Raw genomic sequence first — 9392 nt, forward strand, 5'->3', positions numbered from 1 at the left:
CAGAGTGAAACATCAATTACAATGCTAGAGGCACCTGTGATCTGTGTACTGTTCAGATACTGAGCTCTATACATTTTAAAAATATAAAAATATAACTATATGTAATGATAATTAAATAATGCATGAGGGTGAATCTATGGGTAGATGCTCCATATGATAAACAGGCTTTGACTCTTCAGCTTGTGGAAAAGGTGTCTTTAAGGGCAAAAGCTATGTAAAGTTATCAGCACCATAGAGAAGGTGAATAGAAATGATGAATCATTATTATAACACAAGGACTGCAAGGTACACAATGAAATATACAAAATGAAACACAAAAAATGACATGCTTTCCACATGACTCAAAATGACATTAAGAAATGCATTGCCACAGGATGTTGTGGAGGCTAAAAAAATTAATAGGAATAGATAAATTAAGAGAGGGTGAATCCATCAAATGATATAATGATCCTGCTTCAATCTGTAGTTCATCAACTCACTGTCATTATAGCTGGAAGCCAAGAGGGTAAATCAGGAAAGAATCTCAAACCTCTATATTTACCTTGTTTCTAATACTCTTTTCTATATAGCTCTAGTGGGTTTCTGTGGCTGGGTTTTGGTAAGGGGGGGCTACAGGGGTGGCTTCTGTTAGAAGCTGCTAGAAGCTTCGCCTCTCCCATGGTGTCAATGCCAGCCGGCTCCAGGACAGACTTCCCGACGCTGGCCAAGGCCGAGCCAATCAGGAGTGATAGTAACACCTCTGTGATAACATATTTAAGAACAGAAGACTGTCGCACAGAAGGAATTCCAGCCAGGGAAGAGCAGAGAACATGGGAACAATGTAGACACCAAGGTCAGTACAGAAGGAGGGGCAGGAGGTGCTCCAGGTGCCGGAGCTGAGGCCCCTGCAGCCCGTGGTGCAGACCATGGTGGAGCAGCTGTGCCCCTGGAGCCCGTGGAGGACCATCAGGGTGCAGGGACCCACCTGCAGCCCATGGAGGAGCCCATGCTGGAGCAGGTGGATGCATGAAGGAGACCCCGTGAGAGACCCAGGATGGAGCAGGGTCCTGCCGGTGACCTGCAGCCCGTGCAGAGTGGAGGCCCTGCTGGAGCAGATTTTTCCCAGGTAGGACTTGTGGCCCCTGTGGGGGACCCAGGTCGATACAGCTCATTCGTGAAGGACTGCACCCCATGGAGGAGTGACCCATGGGACAGCAGTTTGGGAAGAACTGCTGCCTGAGGGATGGACTCATGCCAGAGAGGTCCACCATGGACTGTCTCCCATGGGAGGGACCTCACGGGAGCAGAGGAAGGACTCCTCTCCCTGAGAAGTGGTGGAAAAAACAACTGACCGTAACCCCCATTCCCGTCCCCCTGCACCTCTGGAGGGAGAACAGGGAAGGAAGGAGGGGTGGGGGGAAGGTGTTTTTAAGATTGTTTTATTTCTCACTCTTTGGCTCTTATCCTGTTAGTAATAAATTTAAGTACTATCCCCACTTTGAGTCTGTTATGCCCATGAAGGTAATCAGTCACTGACCTCTCCCAGCTGTTATCTCAACTCTGTTTTTTTTCCTCTCTCCTCTGTCCAGTTGCAGAGGGAGAGTGAGACAGTGGCTTTAGTGGGTGCCTGGCACCTGGCCAGGGTCAACTCACTACAATAGCTGCTACCAGGCATTGCTATAGACAGTCTACTGAGAAAACAAGGACTTCTGTCAGGTCACATTCTTCTTCCCAAATTATACATCTGCTTTGAAATTCATCTAACAATCTCTGACAGTATCAGTCTTTGCAATTATTTTCCTTTCATATTTGACTGATAGCAGATAACAAGTATAGATTTAAGCTTTTCTGTTGAGTCTAAGAAAGAAAAAGTTTCATAGTTGTAAATGTATTTATAAATCTATGTTTTAATTGTTACATTGTTTTTTAATGGAGTGTAGAAAGGGGAATCTGAAAGATAAATGAAGAAAACAGGTAGTTGCTGCTTCAATAAATTGACCTGCCTTTAGTAGAAATGTAGGGTCAGACTGCATTCTTTTGGAATGTGTGCATGTGCACACATTGAAAACAATTATTTTATATGTTGGTTCAAAGATTGGTTTGGTTTTAGATTGTAAATAAAAAGAAATCAGTATATTTCAGAGAGAATGAGTTTCTGAAGCAAGATGTGGATATATCATGTGTGTATCCATTAGGAGTAAGTTTCTTGGCACCCATATGAATGCAATTCCTTTACTTACGTTTTTTATATAACCTTTTTACAAAAAAAACAACCAGTCACTTTTCAGTTTCTGCCCGTTAATTCACCTTCCAGGTCTAATGTTGCTAAGAGAAAGCAAGATCCTGACTGATTCCCATCCAACTTTGATGTCTTCCTGCATCCTTTCATCCACTCTGGTTCACCCCTTTCTCTTTATTTTATTTCTCTTTCCCTCTTCTCCCTGCCCCATTCTTTCCTCAGTCTCAGAATATAACTTGGTCAAGTAAAGATACCATCATGGTATGCTTAAGGAAGCTGCAACTAAGGAAGAGTACACAAACCTGCAGGATTCATGGCTGATGAATTTCCAGTCCAGCTCAGGCACAAAGAGCCTGCTACTTGTTTTCAGTATTATGTAAAAATAAAACAGACTTTGCAATGTCTCATCAAGTAATTATTTTGAAAGGGTAAGCTCGCATGTCTTCTAAAGACACTAATCCCACATTCATATTAAATAGTGAGATGAGAAAGGGAAATACAAAGACTGTAATTTAATATCAATTAAATAAATTAATTTATCTAAAGTATGTTGCAGTTGCACTTGAAGATAAGAATATACATGGAGAAACAGTTTGCAAATGAGCAGGAAAATGGTTCAGGATTTTAAGTCAATATTAGAAGAATGAAAATCCCTTTTTAAAAAAACAGAAAATATGATACATGAATCATTATAAATTGAAAAAACCTCCGATTCTAAATCTCAAGATGAATGCTCAAAAACTGAATCCCAACAGATCAAAATGAAAAATCTCAATCAGCAGTGTGCTCCTGGATTTTCATAATACATACACTGAGAGAGCATAAAACAGCAGGGCAATTTCACAACTCTGTTCAGTCAAAACAATGGAAAATATTGTGAGTGCTCCTCAGCAGCTGTTGCTCAGCTACTGCAAAACACCTGAGACACATTGCAAAAAGAACTAGACATTCCCTGTTAAAATATGGAAAAGATTAATGATTAAGATGACAGAGTGCATTTGATCTCTCTGTTGAAGAGCCCCATGCACTGCCTGGGGTTTTACATGGCAGGAACTGTGGTATGCTGGTAGCTGCCAAGTCCCTGCCTTTGCAGAAGGAGTTTGGTGATGACTGCTGAATTGCTTGTACAGTACCTAGTTGTGAAGGGATGAAACAGTAGGAATAATAACATTATTAATAATAAAATAACTATAATGCACTTGCATTTCAAAAGTAGGTCTTAAAGCTAGGAACACAAATATTTGCAGTTGGTAGCAAATAATAACAATGGTAGTACAAGTAGTATCACCTCTTCTGGATTCATCCCAGAACACATTTCTGCCTTGAGGATTGAAAAAAAAAAACAACAAAGCACACAGTGACAAAGTAGCAAATATGTCTGATAACCCAGAATGGAAATGGTGATCTCTAATGAGTATATGTCTTCCTTCACTTTTGTAAGGGACAATTGCTTAAAGGATTGCTCTAATGACAGCTATCGAATTCAGCTCACATAAGGCAGACCCTGAATAGTTTCCAATAAACAGTTAAGTATTACCCTAGCAATTTCTTACTAGACCAGTGGAATTCTAAGACAATAAGCTTTGTAGTTGGCGATGACTTCAGTAGTGATACTGGATTTACCTGTGAAATTCCAAGCAGTTGCCCTGAGTACCACTATATCAGCTAGCACTTTAATTACTAAATTGCTCAACAGTCTAGAATCCTTGACAATGTCTGTATTAGTCTCATTTCAATGTTTGTTGAATACAGTTGAATTTTCTGTAGAGAAAAGTAGATAATCCTGATCATAACACCAGAAAATCTCATATGTTAGAGATATTTTTCCAATTTTTTTTTGTTTCTACATCAGTACTTAATAGCTGCACTAATATCCAAGATACCTGGATATGTTTCAGTAGTCAAAATACTTTACTTGTTAACTACTGTAGCATTTCTTCTTCTCCTTTTTTTTTTTTTTTTTTTAATTTTCTATTTCAATTTAGCTGGGACCCTTGAAGATCTTCTGGAAAGAACCAAAGCAACATTTCTGAGGTAAAATTGACAGTGGAGGGGATAATAATGTCTCAGCATTGACTATGCTCTGTAATTCGTGTGTGGATCTCAGCTGCAAATACTATAATCTCTTTCCTCTTTGTGGCCCACCAAATCCCCACACATTGACTGCCCTTGCTTTTAGTCCCTTAGGGAAGGAAAAACTAAACCACCCAAACCAGAAGGTTGTCCTATCTTCTCTGTCATTCCTATGTGGCAGTTTACATCTGTATATTTAATATACATCTAAAGAAAGCAATCATAATTCTGCCAACATAAACAGCTGCTAGTAAATTGTGATTCGTTGTTATGATGGGTCACTATAAAATATCCCCTTTCTTCAGAAATCATCAAATTCTACCATCAAAGACAATATGATCTGGTTTTGTATTTATATATACATCCTTTGACTAAACATTTACAGAACATCCTATTTCTGGTTCTGCTCACTTACCTTTGTAGCAGAATCCGTGCTCTATAAATCACATTTCTCATTATTATGTTCTGTCAACACCACTCACATAACAAATCTGGATGTATCTATAGTGACCTCCATATTCTCATTGGCATTTTAGCCACTTTGCTTCCACAGGCCTGTAATGGGTGAGTGCCACATGCCAATAGTGTTATCTGGTACATAGGTTTTAAAATGGGCTGTTCTGAACTCTGTAACAGATAGAATTTATTTTATTTTTCTTTTTACAGATGCTTTTGTCACAATGTTTTTTATTAAAACAAGCACTGCTATTGTCTACCAACCCTGACACGTTGTTCCAAGGTGGGTTGTTACACCTGATGTTTAGATACAGTTTATTCTCTGCTTAATTCATTTAGTTCTATGATCTCCGTAATACAGGTCGTATTTGGTCTGCTTTGTCACCTCTCTTCTATGAGATTTAGTGCTGTTCTGACACTACTGATGTTTTGCCATGAACTTTGGGTGAGCAGTAAGTTACATGCAACTTGGAAAGGAACCTGTCTATAATGCTGTCCATTTGCATCTTGGATTTTCTCACGTGGGGAGACCTGCAGCTTTCTGGGGCCTATTTCTCAATGACAGAAATGTTCAGAGGCAATATTTTTATTAACAGGCCTGAAAAACATTGTATGAGCAAAGAAAGTTTAGGCCACATGCAGGAGTCAAAAACCTAACTTCTTAGATGTTAAAGGCTGTGTGCACTGTCTTCATCATACTTTCAGATCTGTTACTTGGAACATACTAATTAGCAAGTTGGTTCATATGCTAATATGATTGGCTGTACTTTTAGGCCTAGAATAATTAGTGCATTAGTAGTCTTGCATAAAGGATTCTGCACAAATATGTATCCTTCATAAATACTAGTATAACAGCAACATAAAAGATCTTAGAATGCTAGAATGGTTCCGGTTGGAAAGGGCCCTATAAATCTCTTAAAGATCTAATTCCAAATAATTGCACAAAACATTAATTTTGGGACATTTTTAACAGCTCAACTATTTCAACTCTTTTAAATAAATTGCTAAAAAAGTGGAGACCTTGAAGAATAAATTTTGTTATCTCTGTCAATACCAGCCAAACTAATGCTTACTGAACATGTGCCTGTTGATATAGAGAATAGGAAGCCAGTTTAACTATTCTGATATGTGAGAGGTTGCTTCTGTGATTTTCTTGTGTGCTTTAACATTTTGGAAGTTTGCTCTGCTTTGAATGGTCACATGATGGTGTTCAAGCATTACAGAACTGGAACCTGACCAAAATTGCAGTGAACTACTACTGACAGAAATTATCTACTACCCCACTACATGGGGATTTAATAAGGCACGTTTCTGCATCACTGAATGCAGGTCATGCAAATAGAAACTCTGCTGGCTGAGGCCAGTCAGGACTTTCTGGGTTTGACCGTGTTCACAGTGTGCCCTGTTTGACTATTCATGTTGGCAAGACTTTGGGTAATAATATGTCACTCCCTTCTGCTGAACACTGGCAAAATCTGATGTTGTGGGCTACTTTGAAATGTTGACAATGTTCATGGCATTTATTTTTAGACCTCCCATATATCAAGCTCTGAAAATCTCTACCTAGAGTTTGTTGGTTTTCATAAAGCTATCACTGAGATTTTGTGAGACTGCGTCTTGGAAACTCAGCACCATAGTAATAGCGTGATAACAAATCCTTATGTTACTCTGTAATATTTCAGCTACTCAAGTTAGCAGTCACACATCTGTGATCCTCTCAAACACTGTATTCTATGCAGCAAATGTGCTGTCAAAGTTATTCTGATGTCATGATATCCCTTCAATGCTCACAGTCAGAAAGAGAAGTTTCCAGAAACTTGTTGAGAAAATCAATTTCTGTGATTATGCAATGTAGTTTACTACAGTCAGAGAGACTTTAGTGAAGTTATTTACGACCCTGATACACCAGTAGATAAACTACGAAGTCCTGTGAACTGAAAATTGACCCAATTCCTTCCTCTTTTGCCATGATTTATCCTTCCCAAATGAAACCAGTTACGGAAACCATTGTTTTTGACAAGTGATTTCATAAAAAAATGTTCATTTATTTTGCTTGTACCTCTGGGTATTGAGTGTCTGTCATCAAAACTCATTAGCAATTTAGAGTAAGGGAAGTTAAAAAAAAAGTGGTGGTTTAGGCTCTTTGCAAGTTGTTACACCACTGCAAATGTATGTGTCTTTTTCACCCTTAATGTGGATAATGTTGGAGACATAACATTTACAGTATTTGTGAAGATAGCACCCACCATGCCCAAATATCCCTCACTTCATAGTGGTGGCATCAGTGATTTTCAAAGTCATTCCAAAGGTTGCCAATGACAAAAGTGCTAACTGAGAGTCTCCAGAGGGATATAAGAAGCAGCCTTAAGCTGCTCCTTCTTGCTCTAGAGAATGGTTATACTTGGTCGTGAAGTTGTTTGTTCATTCTGGGGGATGAAGGAAATGTTGACATGTTCCTGTGGTGTAGGAAAACTGAATTATGGTTAGTGTCATCAAAATCAGAGAATTCTAAGAGCAAGGATGAAAGATTTTCCTACAAATTGAGCAATCACTTTAAGAGGCAGTAAAGAGTGAGACAGTGTGGTGCCATTTGATGTCTCTGGAGGCTGCATTTAAATCTTTTATTTCAGTTTTAATTGTATTATTTCGTGCATAATTTGCCTCTAAGAGGCTAGGACATCTCTAGAATGAATACTAAAATTTAGATTGTTTTGTGACAGGAAGGAAAAAAATATTCTTATAGCTGGTTATTTATTTCTTTATTTAGTGCTTCACATAATACATCACTATCCATCTGCATCTGCAGTATATTATAAAGTAAAAGCTTTTTTTTTAGAAAATGCCCCTAGTAGATGGTCCCATGTCATAAGAGATCTCCTTAAATAACAAAGATGTTGTCATCTGTCAGGTGCTCTGACTACTCACAATATTATTGATCGAGGTAAAAGTGTAAGACAGTTACCAGAAAGTGGAAAACTGAATCAGACGATGTGGGAAAAGTGAGAATTAATTTAAAATTTTTAAAGTGAATCATTAGGCCTTTGCAATAAAGTATTACTCTGGGTAACTGTAACCTATTCAAGGTTATTCCCAGTGTCAGCTATGAAAATAGCAGAACTGATTAATGGCACCTGGTGCTGTGCTGTAGTCTAGATTAGGTTTGAGGAGTAATATTTTCAAGTGCCTTTTTAAAAATAATGCATTGATGTATACATCGACTTGTTATTCTGCTCTGCTAAAATTTTAACAGAAATTAGGCCAAATTTTCAACATTTTTTACTCTTCTTTGTCCCAACAGGAAGAAGAAAACCCCTGCCTGCCACTCTTACTCTTTACCTGCATGGGAGATTAGCCTGAAGACTGAGGCTCTACAGAGCCGTGCACCAGACTCCTAGCTCTGTAGCGATCACAGAATTTTAAGATTTTTATGACAACAAAATCCAAGTCAATTTATATGATTTTCTGTTCTTGTCTTTTGCATTTGGATCTGTTCTACTTTTTCAGAAGAATATCTCTCAGAAGAAAATTCTTTCTTAGGGTCTATTAAGCTCTTTATAACACCCGAGGACATCTAGGAAATAAATCATCTCATTCAAGAATCTCTCTTCTTATAGTGAGTAATCTGACTAATTTTTAGGTTAGTATGATTCCTGAGGCAATTTTGGGGGAGTTGGCATTGGTTATATAAGGTCCTTTAACGTGAGTGGCATGTAAGAGTCTAATTACCTACTCTCTGCTGTCAGTGAAAAAGGGTAAGAACCTCTATAGAATAATTTGGCCCATCCTAAGCTTCATACATTTAAAGGAATGAGTCAGCATCAGGTGGTGCTGTTTCCAGGTAAGAATCGCACTGAATTCCAAGTGGGAGTTGTATGCTTAGCTCCCTAATCAAGAACGTAAAGTTTTCAACTATATCTAGGCACCTTAATAGCATAAATAAAAAACAATTAAAATCTTCAGAGGCAGTTAGGATCCAAGTCTGAATTTCCTCTCTTGAACCCACTGTGTACCTTGGTGTGCCTAAAGGCTTTTTAAGCTCTGTCTTTTACTTTGCAAATTTTATCTTACAGTTTATTTTTAGAATTGAGATGGACGTTTTGCCCTAAATTTTTTAACACATTTGAGTATCTTTTTACTGATGGCGTGAAAGAGCAGCATTTTCAAAATCTCCACCTGGGTTCGTGTAGCTTCACTGAAATCCAATGTATAATATTCCTGCTTAGCTAGTTCTAGATCTTCATGCAGTGGAGAGCACATGGGTCAGGCAGAGCCTAGGACCAGTTCCTTTGGGTCATAGAATCACAGTATCTTTAAGGTTGAAAAAGACATCCGAGACCATTGAGTCCAACCTTTGACTGATCATTGCCTGGTGAATTAAATATGGCCTTAAGTTTCACATACAGTCTTCTCTTTAAGGATAGTGACTCCACAACTTCCCTGGGCAGTCCGTTCCAATGCTTGACAACCCTTTCAGTGAAGAAGTTCTTCCTGTTGTCCAACTTAAACCTCCCCTGGTATAGCTTGAGACTTTGTCCTCTTGACCTATCACGAGTGGACTGGGAGAAGAGACCGACCTCCATCTTGCTACAACCTCCTTTCAGGTACTTGTAGAGAGTGATAAGGTCTTTCCTGTGTCCCCTTTTCT

At 38.6% G+C, this 9392-nt stretch overlaps 1 long non-coding RNA gene across 1 annotated transcript; it reads left to right on the forward strand.

The window, feature by feature from the left end:
• Positions 1 to 4225: 4225 nt before the first annotated feature.
• LOC120325077 lies at positions 4226 to 8176 on the forward strand. Its single transcript, XR_005566883.1, has 3 exons — positions 4226 to 4252; positions 4958 to 5030; positions 8046 to 8176. It is a non-coding gene; the product is annotated as an uncharacterized LOC120325077 (long non-coding RNA).
• Positions 8177 to 9392: the final 1216 nt, after the last annotated feature.

The sequence above is a fragment of the Pipra filicauda genome, unplaced genomic scaffold (assembly GCF_003945595.2).
Source record: "Pipra filicauda isolate LSUMZ 115617 unplaced genomic scaffold, ASM394559v2 scaffold81_size6448238_pilon, whole genome shotgun sequence".
Classification (NCBI taxonomy): Eukaryota; Metazoa; Chordata; class Aves; order Passeriformes; family Pipridae; genus Pipra; species Pipra filicauda.